The sequence below is a fragment of the Dipodomys spectabilis genome, unplaced genomic scaffold, assembly GCF_019054845.1.
Source record: "Dipodomys spectabilis isolate Male_0828 unplaced genomic scaffold, ASM1905484v1 ptg000006l, whole genome shotgun sequence".
Taxonomy (NCBI): domain Eukaryota; kingdom Metazoa; phylum Chordata; class Mammalia; order Rodentia; family Heteromyidae; genus Dipodomys; species Dipodomys spectabilis.
Window position 1 is genome coordinate 2,675,976 of NW_024870683.1, and position 17,504 is coordinate 2,693,479.

A 17,504-nucleotide genomic window follows, 5' to 3' on the forward strand; every position below is an offset into this window, starting at 1 on the left:
TTTTGTCATTTTCTAAAGACACAGCATCAAAACAGCATTTACATTATATTAAGTATTTCAAGCAATCTAGGGATGATTTTATTTGAGAGGATTATATAGTTTATATGAAAATATTGTGCCATTTTATAAGGCAATAGAACATGTATGGAAATGGAGAATATCAAGCTATGACTGACTGCATATCATATGGCCACACAAGGCTTAATGATAGGGATATATTTGACCAATTGTGCCATTAAGCAATTTCATCATTCTCTGAACATTCTGTAGTTTACTTATACAAACCAAGAAAGCATCACATCACTAGACCATATAATCTTATAGGAACACCATCATACATGTGATCAATCATTGAACATTTATAGTGCAGCCTATAAACTGTATACCCACAAGTATACACATATGTACATACATACATCTTGGTAGTGGTACTATCTCACAGAAATGCTATGTTGAAGATAAAATAGTACTCAATTAATCTGACTTTCCTAGGGCCTCTTTTGAATAATCATCTGACAATGAGGTCCCTATTCCTTTTCCTGCTGATGAACGTTCTAAAACAATAAAATGTTTCACAAAAAAATGAACTTCAGTTAAGTGAGAGTGTAAGGCTCTGCAACCAAGCTCCAATCCTAGAATTATAATAATAACAAGTAAGAAGAGGATAAGGAGGAGGGGTGGAGAAGGAGGAGGAGGGGAAGGGGAAGGGGGAGGGGGAGGAAGAAGGAGAAGGGCAGGAGGAGAGGGATGGGAAGGAAGGAGAAGGGACAGGAAGAGGATAAGGAAGAGAAGGTGGAGGAGATGAAGGAAAGGACCAGGATGGCCAGGAGGAGGACCTGGATGAAAAGGAGGAGTGGTGGGGGAGGGGGAGAATAAACCTTACTCAGAAGACTGCTGCAAAAAATTACCTGTTCCAACTGCGTTTTTCCTGCCATTTGGTCTAAGACAGGTCTACAAGCGATGACCTGTCTTGAGGACAAGGCCTATCAAAGGCTGCTCTCTGTAGCTAGAACTAACTAGAGCTACTTGGATCTCTCCTTCCTCTTCTACAGAATTTCAATCTGATTTCGCACCCTACAATTTTCAAGTCTAATTACACAAATTGGACAGACATTTGCCTTTTCTCTTCTCTACCTTAAAGCTGTTCTCATCAGGCATACATATCTACAATTCTCCCTTGTCTTTTCTCCATATTGGGATGTTTTCCAGGTTATATTCTGTACTTTGTGAGTCCGAGGAAGCCCAACCAGAAAGCTGAAATTTAAACTACACTTAGGTCCTTGCCTTGTATGTTTTCAGAAATTACAGGTACTTAGTAAGAATGTCTGATAGTGCCAGCACATCTTCTCTTGGCCCAATCATTCCTGACCCATTGTTCTTTGAGTAAGTAAGCTATGACCTATATTAATGTCTATCACAAAGTAGCCCTTACATCATTACTCCATACCTCAGGCAGAGCCCCAGACATCCGAACATGATGTACCAACTGTGCCTCTCTGTGCAGCTATCTTGGGCAAACATGTCACTGTAAAAACATGCAACTGAGGAAAAGTTAAAGAATTGTGTTATTCCTGGGATCAGAGTACAGGGAAGAACTAAAGAATGAATTCCTTCAGTTTTTCAGATGCTACAGAATCCTGTATGTGTGTTGGGTGGGCAAGAGAGCATTACCTCTGCACTTCTGCTACGGTGGTGCAGTTCCTAAATATCTTGGCCTCTGACGTAGAATTGAGAAACTTCAGAAGTTTCTGTTCTTTCTTCACTTTTGTTTCTGCTCTGTGTGTGTGTGTGTGTGTGTGTGTGTGTGTGTGTGTGTGTGTGTGTGAGAGAGAGAGAGAGAGAGAGAGAGAGAGAGAGAGAGAGAGAGTGTATCTCAGGGTCTGGGTGCTGTTCCTGAACTCTTTTGCTCAAGGCTAGTCCTCTACCACTTGAGCCAAAGTGACACTTCCAGTTTTCTGGTGGTTAATTGGAGATAAGAATTTCACAGACTTCTTACCAGGGCTGGCTTCAAACTGCCATAACCAGATCTCAGCCTCCTGAGTAGCTAGGATTGCAGGTGTGAGCCACCAGTTGCCTGACTGCTGTTCTTCTTCAAGTGTTTAGACCCAAATGGAGTACCAAATTTTTCTTCTTGTTGACCTTTTCATTTTCCCATGTTCTATTTAATCAATATTACACATAGCTACCTAATTCATCTTTTCTCATCTTATTCCTTTGACTAAACGAAGCAAGACAAAAACAACAAAAAATATTGGTTGTAATTACAAATGTCCACATCTAGAATGTTTTCAAACTCTTTAATCTGTTTTTGTTTGTTTTTTTGTGGATCGTAGGGCTTGAACTCTGGGCCTGGGCATTGTCCTTGAGCTCTTCAGTTCAAGACAAGCACTGTACCACTTGTGCCACAGTGCCACTTCTGGTTTTCTGGTGGTTAATTGGAGATGAGAGTCTTATGGACTTTCTTTCCTTTCTTTCTTTCAGCCTCCTGGTAGCTAGGAATCTAGAGTGAATCACTGGTGTCTGGCTTATCTCATCTTTGAGGGCACTAGAATATGCTATAGCTATTTTCCTAATAATCAACTTTCCCTGTGCTTTTTTCTCTTGGCTATTCACTTAACTCTTGACATATATTATTCTCCAAACAATATTCAGAATCTTTCATGTGTACACATTTTTTGCTTAAGCCAGTCCCTAAGGCTTCATTGCCAGCTTAATATATACCTGACAAAATTCCAGCAAACTTTAGGCCCAGTTTTAGTCTAATAACTCCAATTAATGAACATTTCATGATTATCCAAGAAAGGGATTCTCTTTCTATTTTGAATTCCTAAGATAGTTCCAAATGGCTATATGAACTTTCCTTCTACCATGGGCTCCTTGAGGTTCTAGTTCTAAAAGCATACACACTTGAATCGGACCATATGGTTCAATTCTCCATGCCATTTCCTAGCTTATGACATGAATAATTTTTTACTACACTCTCTAAGCCCTGAGTCTCTCATCTATAAAACAGGGTTTAAAATTGCCTATTTTATAGATGAGGAACAAATGAGTTAATATTATTTTTAAAACAAGTTAGACTGCTGGGCACAGTGGTTCATGCCACAAAGATCATGGTTTGAAGCCAGCCTAGGCAAAAAGTTCACAGGACCCCTGCTGAACCAATAGCTGAATATGGCTGTAAATGCCTCTCGTCCAAGCAATGTGGAAATCATAGGAAGAGCATGACCCAGGGTGACCTGGGGAAAAATGTACCTTATTTGAAAAGCAACAAAAGCAAAAGGGTTGGGCATGTGCTCAAGTGGTAGATCACCTGCCTAGAAAGCACAAAGCCCTGAATTCAAGCCATGGAGAAGAAAAACACATGCTAATGCCTTGTAAAATACTATTATCAACCATAGCTTTTCAGTATTAGTGTTATTTGTACATGTATGTAACAATGAAAATACAGTTTAAAAAATATCAAATAAATCCAGGAACCTTTTGAAGATATGGTTCTGGTTTTCTAGAGACAATGATAGAAAATGATCTTTGAGAAGCTGAAGTCCGATCATTGTTTGGCTAATAATAAATGAAATTTTAAAATAGATTCCCAAAACATGATCTGTGATGGTATCTGAAGAATGAAAAATATTGTAAGTTTATACTGAAGAATTTGGAGGCATATGACTCTAGAACGAAGGTTATATAACAAAGTAAAGAAGAAAAACTCTTTTCTTGGTTTACAGGTTATTGCATTTTGGATCTGAGTCTTATAAGTAAATCAATGTGTAAGAAGCAGGGGTTCCATATGCTATTCTTTGAGTTGGTCAGTGAGTTCATTAAGTTATAAAATGATTCTCCATTTTGCCTAAAACTATAGTGACATTTTCAGGGTTTGTTCTGATTTGTAAAATTGACATAAAGATACAATAAAATCATATCATCATATTTATAACAAAGTACTTCTACCAATATAATTACAAGTATGAGGTTAAGACTATATAACCACTGAGAGGCTGGGAAGGTGACTCAGTGGTAGAGTGCTTTCTTGCATGCCTGAGGCTCTGGGTTCGATTCCTCAGCACCACATAAGCAAAAAGAAAAAAGCCGGAAGTGGCGCTGTGGCTCAAGTGGTAGAGCACTAGCCTTGAGCTGAAGAGCTGAGGGACAGCGCCCAGGCCCAGAGTTCAGGCCCCACGACCGGACCAAAAAAAAAAAAAAAAGACTATATAATCACTGAGCATACACTTACCCATTTTTTCAAGTAGGGCTACAGTGCAGACACTACAATGTCTTTAATAGACATTTCACTACCATTAATGACAAAGTACTAGTTACTACATTGTTCAGGACCAAATTTTGGAAACGTAGGATGGTGAACAAGTCCATGGTTACTTTTTTTCTTGTTTTCTTTTCTGATCTTATCTTTCTACTTCGATGGGCCATATTGAAGTGCTCAGACTTCCTAGGTTGTACTTGGATTTTCTGGTCTCTCTTGACTCCTATACAGTACAAATTTGTTTCCCCTCCATCATGATAAATTCTTACTTATTCTTCAAGTTCTAGTTCATATGTTATATCTTCTCTCTTTCTAGATTTTTCTGTGCATACTTGATTGGGCTCTTTTATTTCCCTAGTCATGATCATATTTTTATTTTCCTTCTATGACAATTACTTATTTATACATCTGCGTCTTCATTTAACTGGGATGCAGAAAAGTCCTGACAATTCTTCTCCTGGTCATTATATCCAATATAATGTACAATACATTTAACAAACAGTCTTTCGACAACTCCCTGGATCATATGTGGCCATTTTTTTAAAATCCTCAATGGGAATATTAAGTTTTGTGATACATTTCTTACAGACTCAATGATACTACCTTTATATAAACTAAAGGTTTTCATTTTCATTTAAATGTCATGTATATGTGACATGTGTCCTTTTTAATTTTTGAGGACATTTTCTTCTTTCTAAAGTTTTCAAAGTTTTCTAAACATTTTTCAAAATTACTTGGGATATTAGGGACAAAGCAATATCTGTAGTTGTAATATTACCACTTTTATTTTCACAGCAAGGTAAGTTTTATGAACTTCAAAACTGCTCTTTCTTTAACCAGTAATTGCTTTCACTTAATATTCATCTGCTACTCAAAAAGGATTTCTAAATTCACAACCATCTGATAATCTTTCCTCTACTTCTATCTGTATAGCCCTTCCTCAACTCACTCACCATTCCATGCATTCATAGAACCAACAACTGCTATTGAAATACTTTCTTACCAGGCATTGAACACAGAAATCCAAAGATAAAAAAGGAGAGGAGTTGCCCTCAGCTAGCACACAGTCCACAGCAGGCAGGCAAGAAGCAGATTCACAAATACAACCACAGCAAAAGACAGCGTGGATTAAATGCCAGGAGAGAACTGTGCAGAGTTCAAAGGACAGATTCAAGGCAGAAATGCAGGGAGTCTCTGAAAGTTTGTGAAGAAAGATCTGAAAAGTACTTCAAATTCCATACCTTTAAGATTCTGAAGATCTATCACTTCAGATCATCCTTTCCGTGGACATCAGCAAAAGGGACAAAAATAGTATCTTACTCTCTCCACAGTATTTCCCAGTTGTTTTCAGTTACTGTCCTGGAAGCACTGTATGAGAAAACCAAAGAGCCCTTTTGCCTTTAGCCAGACTGCTGGTAATGAAAACATGGGAGCTGAGCCTACCAATACTTGTATCAAGCAGCTGAAAACAAAAGTTGTAGCCCATGAGTCATGTCTTTTTTCATGTGTTTCCAGATCTGTGGGAGGAGAGGCCTTGGCTGTCAGCACTAGCAACCTAGCACCTCTGCTGATCACTTCGGGGAAAGAAAGTGCTTAGAGCCACCAGGAGAGCTACACAACACTCCCACCTTCCTGAAGACTGTGTAGAGCCCCATTGCTACCACCAAGACCATGTCTCAAAATAGTGTGAGAGCCAAGACCCACAGTTTCCAAAAAAAAAAAAAAAGGGACAAATAAATTAAGCTCCTGCCACCTACTTCCCTTATGTGCAGCAAAGTAAAAATCAAATGAAATAAACAAGCAAATTAGCAACTGGTTCGTGAGCGTCAGATCACGAATATGTTTTAAAGACTTTGCCAAGCCAGTTCTTCCTGAATCAAATTTGTTTCTTGTTGGGAAGGGAGGGGGAATGAATAATTAGTAACCATACTACTAATATTGATGCCAAGTACATTTTGAAAGTCTAAAGTGTATTAGGCACAATGTTTTCAGTTTATAAGCATACCCTACTTAAGTTTCATAAACCACAGGAGATGCTTTATTATTCAGATATTATAGATGAAAAATTTGAGAATCAGGCTAAATAATTTTGCTGAAGTTTACTAGTGTGGTAAGAAGCAGAGCCTACATCCATTCATATTTAACTAAACATGTTGCCTGTCAACAATATTCTTTCCTAAAATTAAAGGAAAATATTAATGTAAGATAATTAGAAATATGGATATTCTTGCCTATCATCAGTCATTAAGAAACATAAATTCCTGTGTCATTTTTTGACATTTAAGAATATCATTCTCAGTGGCTCACACCTGTAATTCTCTCAGGAGGTTGAGATGTGAGAATTGCAGTTCAAAGCCAGCCTGGGCAGGAAAGTGTGAGATTCCTAATTCCAAACAATCACCACCACTAACACCCCACAAACAAAAAGCCAGAAGAGAAGCTTTGGCTCAAGAAGTAGAACACTTGCCTTAAGCTAGAAAAGCTCAGAGACAGTGGCCAGGTTGCAAGGTCAAATGCAGACCATATATATATATATATTTCTCTTGACCTCATTCATTTTCTCCAGAGTCTGTATTTGTACTAAATTGAAAAATAAAAATAAAATAAACAATTTCAAAATTAGTTAATCACAGGTCAAAACAATTTTCCTATTATTCTTAATTTGTTTGGGCAATATTTGATCAAAATACTACCTTTTTTACATTATGTAATTTATTTACATTTATTTTTAATTCATTTTCAAGGTGACACACAAAGGAGTTACAGTTACATATGTAAAGTACTGAGTACATTTCTTGTTGAATATTATTACCGCCTCTCTTGCTCTTCTCCCACTCTCCCTCCCCCTACTTCCCCCAAGTTGTAAAGTTCTTTTCCAACATATTGTCTTGTGAACATCAGTGTTCATTGGTTCCCCCTTTGTCCTTTGTCTCACCATTTTGTTGTTCCCCTTCCCTTCCCTAATTCAGATAAACGTATATACAATATGTGGGGTACCAAAATCAAATATAGTAATGGGATAAACCAATGGAAAACAAATGAAAAAAACATATTACATTAAAACAACAACAACAAAGAAAAATCTCGTTTCTATATCTTGGAGTTCATTTCTCTTAACATCATCTTATACGGTCATATGCACATAGCTATTGAGCTATTGTGATCCTCTGCTAGGACTATCCTAGACATATACTAATTATTACAAATGAGGGAAACCATGGAGTCTATATTTCTTTGGGTATGGCTTACTTCATTTAATAAGCACTTTTTCCCCACTAAGAAATTAGTTTAGAATTAGCACAATTTAGAAAGACCTTGTCATATTCACAGAACAAATACTTTCAATGTCTGTATTGTATAATCTAAAATATACCCAGTGAAGAAAAGCATAGCTAGGTAAATAAGTAAGAAGTAACTGGACTTTTAAAAATTGAACAATTATTACTTTGCCTCAGAAAAGTTGAATTTGTAAATAGTATATGTTAAAGTGATCTCTAATTATTCAGTGAAAGACATTTGGAAGGAAGGTAATTTATGGAACTTCTATCATTTTTAAATTAGAGTTGGCAATAAGAACCAGCCTTGTAAAAGTATCAACAGTGGTTTCTGGAGGGCTAATAAATAGACCAGGGTGAATGGCGAAGAAGGAAATAAAACATGACTGTGTCCATCCTGAAAACTTAGATGACTGAGGGAGTTGGAAAGGATAGAGATGTTTCCTAGCAACTACTAAAACCTCTTTCCTCAAGAGTGTGCTCTTTGGCTAGTCCAAGCAGTGTGACCAAAGAGTTCCTCAGAAAGTAGAGTGGAAATGGATGGACCTAGAACAAATCATGTGAAGTGAGGTAAGCCAAGCTCAGAGAGACAAATGGCACATGTTTTCTTTCATATGTGGAAGCCAGATCTAGAATACATTGGGCCATAGATAAATTATATGGGACTGTAATCACACACAGTGAGACTGAAGGAGGATACTCCTAGGAGAGAAACACAAAGACACAATGCCTATGTGCATCTTATAAATTAATATTTATTGAAATGATCTCCAGGAAATGGAAACAAGATTGTTTTGTTTTGTTTTTGTTTTTAGTTTGCTGCTGTTTTCATTTTCTTTTCTTTTGGTTTGTTTGCTCATTTATCTATCGTTAGGCGAATAACAGAGGCATTGAATTGGAGGGACAAAGGGTGAACCAATGCAACAGTAGCGGTGGTACTCACTAGACACTACATTGAAAATGATATCTACAACTTGGGATGGGAGGGAAAACCTGGGAGAGAGCAAGAGAAGGGGTGACATTGTCCAAAAAGACCTGTGCACATTGCCTGATTTATGTAACGGTAACCCCTCTATACATTAGCTTTATAATACCAATTTGAAAGGAGGGAAAAAAGAATAATATTTACGTTGTTGCTGAGAAATGTTTTTGAGAAGATTTCTGAGAAGATTTTGCCCACATAAGTTCAAGATATGGACACAAGAGGTTTTTCTCTTTGTTGCTGTACTTTGTTAAGGTACTATGTGATTTTTTTTTGTTTCTTTTGTATGTTCTTCCCCCATGGTATAATGCTGTTGTTGCTGTATTTGATTCTGGTGCCCTGCATCTTGTACATGTGTATATACATTTATGTAATTTGGGGAGGGGAAGGAAAATAGCAAAATGCTGAACAAGGATACAGTTGACCCATTGTAACAATGAGATGTACAAGACACTATGTTGAAAACGAACTTTACAGGGTAGGGGGAGGAGCTGAGGTGGGGGAGGGATAGTAGGGGAAAAACAAAGGAGGGGGTAACAATGCTCGATTGGAAATGTACTTATTACCTTACTCATACAACTGTAACCCCTCTGTACAGTATCTTTACAAAAAAAAAAGATTCAAGAGTGGATAATGCTGTGAGCTTCCAAGAAGGAATATTTGTTAAAAGAAAAAAAATAATTATTTTTACAATAATTTCCTGTTACATAACATGATTAAACTGAGCTTAGCATCATTTAGCATTTAAGTTAAATAAAAGAAAAAGAAAAAGAAAGTAGAACAAATACCATTTCAAGCCTGAACTGTAAGCTAGTGTGGAATAATTTCTATGCATAATGATGTTTAGTAGACCAGCTTCCAAATCTCTCCATTGGTTTCCCCAATACTGGCTAAGCTCACTTGGCCGATGCCCACTCTGCACAACTGCAGTGTATGGAAGTACTTGCCATCTAGTACCCACCTCAGGTCACCAGTCACCATTTTGCTGCTCTATAAGCTGCCTTCATCTTCCCAGAAACTACTTTTGAAAACCTGTGTTCTCTGCCTCTCTAGCAATCCCAAGCTGTCCAGATTCTACTTGGTAGTGAGGAAGGAGCTTGTCAAGGGTGGGGTGGGGGCGTATTGTTTCTCTCCCGTCCTTAGGGATCCTGTTGGCATTTGTAGTGAAATACAATATCCAAGCATGGCATATGAGAGCCTTGTGGTACTTCTGCTTCACATTAGTTCTTTCTCTTGTTTTTCACTTTTGACATACTGAGCTTCAGAGCATGGCTAGTTCTCAGTCTCCCATATCTTCACATGGCTTTCTTCTGATTGGCATCTTCTTGGCAAAATCTCTAATGATCTTTCACGTTGCTCTGAATTTACATGTCCCATTCAAAATTTTCAGGCATTAAAGACATTTTTGCTTATATACTTTCTGCAAAATAACCCTAAAACTTCTTTGAATAATTGGACCCTTTCCTTTTATATGCTTCTCTAATTCTTCTACCTGTAAGCTTGGATTCATAGTTTAAAAAAAAACACCAAACTTTCCTTATAGTTATTTGTATGTTATTGATCATCCAGACTCAATAACAAAAAGAATCTCCTAGTACTCCAATGAAAAGTTTTATAGCAGTTAGAGATAAAATGTTATTACCTTGGCCAAATGCTCTGGACAGGTTCTCTTCTCTTCTTACTTTATAAAATTTTACCAGTTATTTGGCTTTCAAAGCTGCCTCTCATCTGGGTAATTCAATATAAATTAGCTGAATAAAGATGTAAAACTTGACTCTTGGATTATTAACTTTGCTATCATTTATTATCTATCTGTGCACTAGGCCTAAACTCTTTGTAATTTTTAAAGTATTTTTTATTGTAAAGATACAATACAGAGGGATTGCAGTTACATGAATAAGATAATGCAGTGCATTTACTATTGAGCATTGTTACCTCCTCCTTTATCTTTTCCCTACCATCCCTCCCCTCCCCACCTTCCCAACTCCTCTCTCCTCCCACCCAAGTTGTAAAGTTCTTTTTCAATCTTGTGTCTCCTACGTCGTCTCATTGTTACAATGGGTCAACCTGTATCCTTGTTTCAGCATTTTGTTATTTCCCTTCCCCTCCCCAAATTAGATAAATGTATATACAAGATGCAGGACACCAGAATCAAACACAATTTTTTTTGTATGTTCTTCCCCCATGGTATAACCCCTGTTGTCTTTGTAATTTTTGTTGGTAAGATTAATCTACCTGGTTTATCACCATCACTGTAACCAATAATAAGTACTGAATGAGTAGGATACTCTTCTAATGGCCAACTCTTTACTTTCATATCTATTGATATTATTGTGCTCTTGCTCCAATAAACAGGCTCCTTATTATCCTCTTTAAATTAGCTAGATGGCTTTATAAACTCATTTGGACAAAGGAAAAAATAGTGGTTCTTTCATATTGACATACTAACACCTATCAAAAAGAAAGCCACAAAACTCTCTGAAACTGTACATTCAGAAAAAAAAATGTCCCCTTTGTCTTTTGATTATCAAATACCTAGTAGTAAACAGTTGGTATTACAAAGGGCCAAGAACACTCCATGGTCCAGTAAACTATATAGAAAGTCATTGAAAAGCTGCACTCAACAATTCTATGCTTGCAGGCATCTACTTCTGCTAGTAAAATTCAAAAGTAACAAGATCTACTTATAAGTATATATGGTTTAATTTTCCTTTCAGAAATTCAAAAAATGCATGACTAATGTTTGTATTAAGAGAGATATACTTGATAGCACACTATCATTTTTCATTGTTTGTAAATAACTTGGAAGTTTCCCCCATTTTAAATGAGAAGAAAATCATGCTATGCAAATGCTATCTGGACTGTGAAAAACTGAAGATCTTTCATTTACCTCTTAAAATTGGATTTACCTACTAATTACTGCAATACAAACTCATAAACTCATAAACTTTTAGCAGAACGTGGTTCATTTTCTGTCATACTGATTCAATAAGATAAAGCGTGATTAAATACACTCCACATAAGGTAGTCAGAAGATACTGGGTCTCTGTGATGTGCCTCTCTTTATCAATGTCTGCTCATAGGAGGATGTATCTTTCTTCTAGCTAATTCTAGAAACAGATTTCCCAATGATAGCTGGTAATTTTTCCTTGAATGGATCCTCAAAAAGTAGCTTATGCTGGCCTAGGAAGTTGGCTCAGTGGTAGAGCGCTTGCCTTGCATGCCTGAGGCCCTGGGTTCGATTCCTCAGCACCACATAAGCAAAAAGAAAAAAAAAAGCCGGAAGTGGCACTGTGGCTCAAGTGGTAGAGTGCTAGCCTTGAGCTGAAGAGCTGAGGGACAGTGCCCAGGCCCAGAGTTCAGGCCCCACGACCGGACCCAAAAAAAAAAAAAAAAAAAAAAAAAAGTAGCTTATGCTCATGGAAATTCTCAAGTATATTCAAAAAACCTTTAACATGATCTCTAAAAGTAATTAAGTTGGGTGCCTGCTCACTGATATTTAGAGGGGCTAGAAGGTTCCTACTCATTTAGAAGTAGACTAAGCTATTATTGATTTACTGTCCATGTGAGTATCTTCATTTCTAGGCCCCAATTTCCAGACCAGAATGGTGGTATTGTCTAGACTTGAGTCTATTTTCTAAGTATAACAAGTCAAACTTAACCCCAGATACCTCCTAGGTATCTTTCTCCTAGGATCTCCTACCTCTCAATCATTTTTGGCTCAGGTACTTCCTTTACTGGCTTCATCGTCTTTTATAATCTATTTCCAAGCTGAGCACCAGTGGCTTATAAATGTAATCCTAGGTAATCACAGTTCGAAGTCAGCCTAGGCAGGAAAGTCTATAAGACTTTTATCTCCTATAAACTACTCAGAAAAAGCCAGAACAGTACTGTGGCTCAAGTGGTGGAGCACTAGCCTTGAACAAAAGAAGTTCAGGGGCAGAGCCCAGGCAGAGTTCAAGCCCACGGACCAGCAAAAAAGAAAACAAAACTAAAAGTATAAAATTTATTTTCTATTTGATAACATAAAATGATCTTATAACATAAAACTCCAAGAAATGGAAACAGATTTTCTATTGTACAGGTTGTGGTTTCTTTTATTTACCCTTTGGTTTATTCCCTTTTGCCGATGGTTTTTTATTTCTATATCCTTTGTATTATATATATGTGTATCAGATTGAGGTGGGGGGATGGGAAACACAGAAATAGCTGGACAAAGGATGAACCAATTCAGCAGTGATACTCAATAGACACTATGTTGAAAATGAACTATAGAACTTGGGGGAAGGTGGGTCAGGAGGGAGAAAAGTGGGAGAAAATGAGGGAGGGAGTGACATTGTTCAAAAAGAAATGTACTATGTGGAGTCTTTTGAGGAACCTCCAGCAATCCCTCTTTTGGGCATTTACCCAAATGATCACAAACAAGACCATACTAAAGCTACCTGCACAACTATGTTTATTGCAGCATTATTTACCATAGCTAAGATATGGAACCAACCCAGATGCCTCTCAGTAGATGAATGGATCAAGAAAATGTGGTATATATACACAATGGAATTCTATGCCTCCATTAGAAAGAATGACATTGCCCCATTTGTTAGGAAATGGAAAGACTTGGAAAAAATTATATTAAGTGAAGTAAGGCAAGCCCAAAGAAACATAGGTCCCATGGTTTCCCTTATTTGCAATAACTAATATATGTCTGAGACAAGCAGAAATGGTCAGAATAGTTGATGTTAGGCAAAATGAACCCCAAAATAAGGACTCAAATGGTTTTTCTTTCATGCGATTGTTTCTAATATATTTATAAGATGATTTCTTTGTTGCTTTGTATGTCCCTCCCCCATGGTATAAGCCCTGTTTTCACTGTATTTGATGTTGGTATAATTTGTGGAAGGGAAGGGCAAAAATAAACTGTTTAAATAGGATACAGGTGGACCCATTGCAACAATGAGATGTACAAGTCGTTATGTCAAAAAACGAACTTTACAAGTTTGGCTGGGGGAAGAGGGGTGGGGGGGGGTGGGAGGAATGGGAAGGAATGGGAAGGGGAAACAAAGGAGGAGGCAACAATGCTTGATAAGAAATGTACTCATTATCAAAGCAACATAGAAACCCCTCTATATGGTATTTTCACAATAAAAAAATAAAAAAAAGAAATGTACTCATTACTTGACATGTAACTCTAATCCCTCTGTACATCACCTTTTCAGTACAATTTGTTTTAAAAGGCTATTTCCTTTTCTTCTTCATATCTCTGTTAACTCTTGAGTTGCTCCTCTAACTTAGTAGGGGGCAGGGGCACAGAAATTACTCTTCTATTGAAGTATTAGACACATTATCTCCCATATATTCACATACCATAGACATCTCAAGCCAATCTCTTAATTATATGCAATTGGAATGTTTATCACAAAGCACTGGAATAAAAGAAGGTGAAAACCTTAATGCCTTGGTTTAAAAAAATATATCAGGTATGGTAAATACCATTGAAGGGTCTATTTCTAAGGTTAACAGTGAGATCTGCTGTTCACATTACTAAATATTATGTAATATGGATGTTTTACCTAAGAGGGAATCACCATTATATTAGACAAGGAAATAAAACAAAGGGGGTAGAAATCAAGCCTTCCCTGATCCCATCGAGATCAGAGTTGAGTAGACAGAGATGAGAAGAGGGTAGCAGCACGCTCCCGGGCTGGGGAACCATACTACCAGTGGGCACTCCTGGCTTAACCTGTGTGTGTCACTTCAGGCAACTTACTTAAACTCTCTGAGCTTCAATTTTGATTTATTCAAAATACCACAATAATACTTACCCATAGAGCTTTTGAAGATTAAAGACAGAGTGCACAAAGTACCTACTGCTGAGTCTAGGGGATTTAACTATGAGATATTTTGAAGTCTTTCTGTCAGGAGACTGTAGTTTTGAATTTCTGAAGTAATAAAGCTGTGGATTCTTTAATGTTGGCCTTGATTTCCATTTCTAGCCCAGTTGCTCACCATCCTCTCCTTACGTCCACAGAATGACAGCCTGTCAGTCACAATGCTATGCCAATGGTCTCCTATAAAGAACACAAGTATTTCTTTTTTTGCTCAGTTTTATCTTCCAACACCACCAGTCACTGGCTATCTCTCTTAGAAATCTATATCAACACAAACAAGGTCATACCAAAGCTACCAGCACAACTATGTTTATTGCAGCATTATTTATCATAGCTAAGATATGGAACCAACCCAGATGCCCCTCAGTAGATGAATGGATCGAGAAAATGTGATACACACACACACACACACACACACACACACACACACACACACAAACACACACACACACTGGAATTCTATGCCTCCATCAGAAAGAAGAATATTGCCCCATTTGTTAGGAAATGGAAAGACTTGGAAAAAAATTATGTTAAGTGAAGTAAGCCAGGCCCAAAGAAACAGAGGTCCCATGGTTTCCCTTATTTACAATAACTAGTATATGTCTGAGACAAGCAGAAAAGGTCAGATAAGTTGATGTTAGGCGAAATGAACCCGAAGATAAGGATTCAAATGGTTTTTCTCTCTTGCGATTGTTTCTAACATATTTATAAGATGATTTCTTTATTGCTTTGTACGTCCCTCCCCCATGGTATAACCCCTGCTTTCATTGTATTTGATGTTGGTATACTTTGTGGAGGGGAAAGGCAAAAACAAATCGTTTAAATAGGGATACAGGACCCATTGCACCAATGAGATGTACAAGATGTCATGTCGAAAAACGAACTTTACAACTTTGGTGGAGGTTGGGGGGGTGGTGAGGAGGGGCAACGTAGGGGAGGATGGGAAGGGATGAGAAGGGGAAACAAAGGAGGAGGCAACAATGCTTGATCAGAAATGTACTCATTACCTTGCCCATGTAATTATAACCCCTCTGTATGGTATTTTCACAATTAAAAAAAAGAAATCTAGATCAAATTCTATTGTTTAGCAAAGCTTTCTTTTTCCTGTTTGCTTCAGAAAACTCGCTTTCCTCTAATTTACACTAGTTATGTAATCTTGTTAATATCTTCTCTTTAGTCCTGCTCCAGATACACTAGGGAATCACTATAGGAAAGCAGTATAGATTTGAAAAGATGTCTGCACACATTGTTACATCTTCTTCTTTCTTCCTCTTCCTCCTCCTCCTTCTCATTCTCTTCCTCTTACTTCTTTTTGTAACTTGGTACCTGATGCTTTTGTTGATTGATTAGTGCTCTACCAACGGAGCTATACCTCCAACCCCTCCTATACCCTTCTCCTGATCCTCCTTCCCTCTTGGAAAGTCTTAGTTGAGAAGTACTGGTATTTTAGTTAGGGAATGTTACATACACTGTCATCTCTGCATGTCCTCTGTGATTTTTCCAGACTCTCCTTATCTGAGTACTGTCATATTATCCAGTTACTAGTGAACTGTCCCCTCCAATTCCTTCATCTTTGCAGTTAAATGGGACAGTTTCCCCACATATTTTTGTTGTTGGTTTTGTTGTTATCCTGCATTGAGGGATTAAAAACATTTTGCCAAATATCTTGTGTCTTATAATTCATCAATCATTTTATCTTACATGTAAGTTCCATTTTAAGACCTGCTAATTTTTTTCTGACTTCCTAAAGTTTTGGTATATACCAGTGGTAGAAGTCGATACTATGTCAGGGGCAAATTCAGCCAGCTGATTAATCACATCACTCTTCTCCTCTAGTGATTAAAACTTAGTTATTGTGTCAGGTTTAGCTATGAGTTTTCTTCCTTTAGACAGTGTTCTTCCAGGAAGTTTCAGTGTTTCAAAAACATTGAACTCAGCAGCTATACCACCTAAAACCATTGGTTTCCCCAAAGGTGAATCCCCTGGATATACTGAGCTTAGACATAATCTTAGAATGCACTACATTTGTATAATTTATCATGTTCCTTTTCGTGATGTACTCCTTTATTTTATAATTTAGTTTCTCATGTAGTTTTATCTTGTCTCTATTTCTAGGTAGTAAATTATTTTAATACAACCAAGGGAGTAGCAAAACCCAAAGGCAAAGAATAATGCCATGGCAATGTAGATATTTATAAATATTTTATGACCAACTTTAAGAGAACGGAGTTAAATGGAGTGATAAAAAGAATTTCTGGATTACTTGAAGATGTAGACAGAGTACAAAGACAGTGCCTTCGATCCAGGTTAGTGGCTTATACCTGTAATCCCAGCCACTTGAGAGCTGAAGACATGGAGGACTGAGGTTCAAGGTCAGCTGTGGAAAAAAATTTAGTGAGACCTTATCTGAACAAGCAAGCTAGGAATAGTATCGTGTATCATGCAGTGTAAGACCAGCCCTACGTCAGCCCAGACAAAACAAACAAACAAAAATAACAACAAGACCCTATCTGAAAAATAAACTAAAGCAAAAAGGGTTAGGGTATGGGTCAAGTGGTAGAGCACCTGTCTAGTAAGCACAAGGCCCTGAATGCAAGCCCCACTATAGTCAAAAGGGGAAAAAAGGTATTTAAAGATGATAATGTATTTGTATTGTGTAGAAAATGTTCATTTATTAATTCAGCAAGCCATTTGGGGGGAGCTACCTAATATTCTCCACTTTAGGCAATGGACCTTAGTGTAAATAGTCTAGATTAGTATCCACAAGGATTTCTCAGTCTAACAAGAGTTCAGTATGTTCAGATGTACAATGGATTGCCCTAAGGATTATAACAAGTATGTTCTCATATTTCCCTAGGCAGCATTACCCAAGAAGTAAGGTTATTAGAGGAATGCAAACATGCTACAAAACTGGAGAATGTTAGAAGGTTGTGAATGAATTTAAGTTCTTACAAATAGACACAGAGGACTACAGCTGAGGTTACTAGATCACCTGATGGTCATCTTTGTGGGTTTTTTTTTTAATGTATGGCTGCTTTCAAGTTATTTGCACTTAAGAAAGCATCTTTCTGCTCATCAGTGTAGAGGATTCAGAGTAGAGA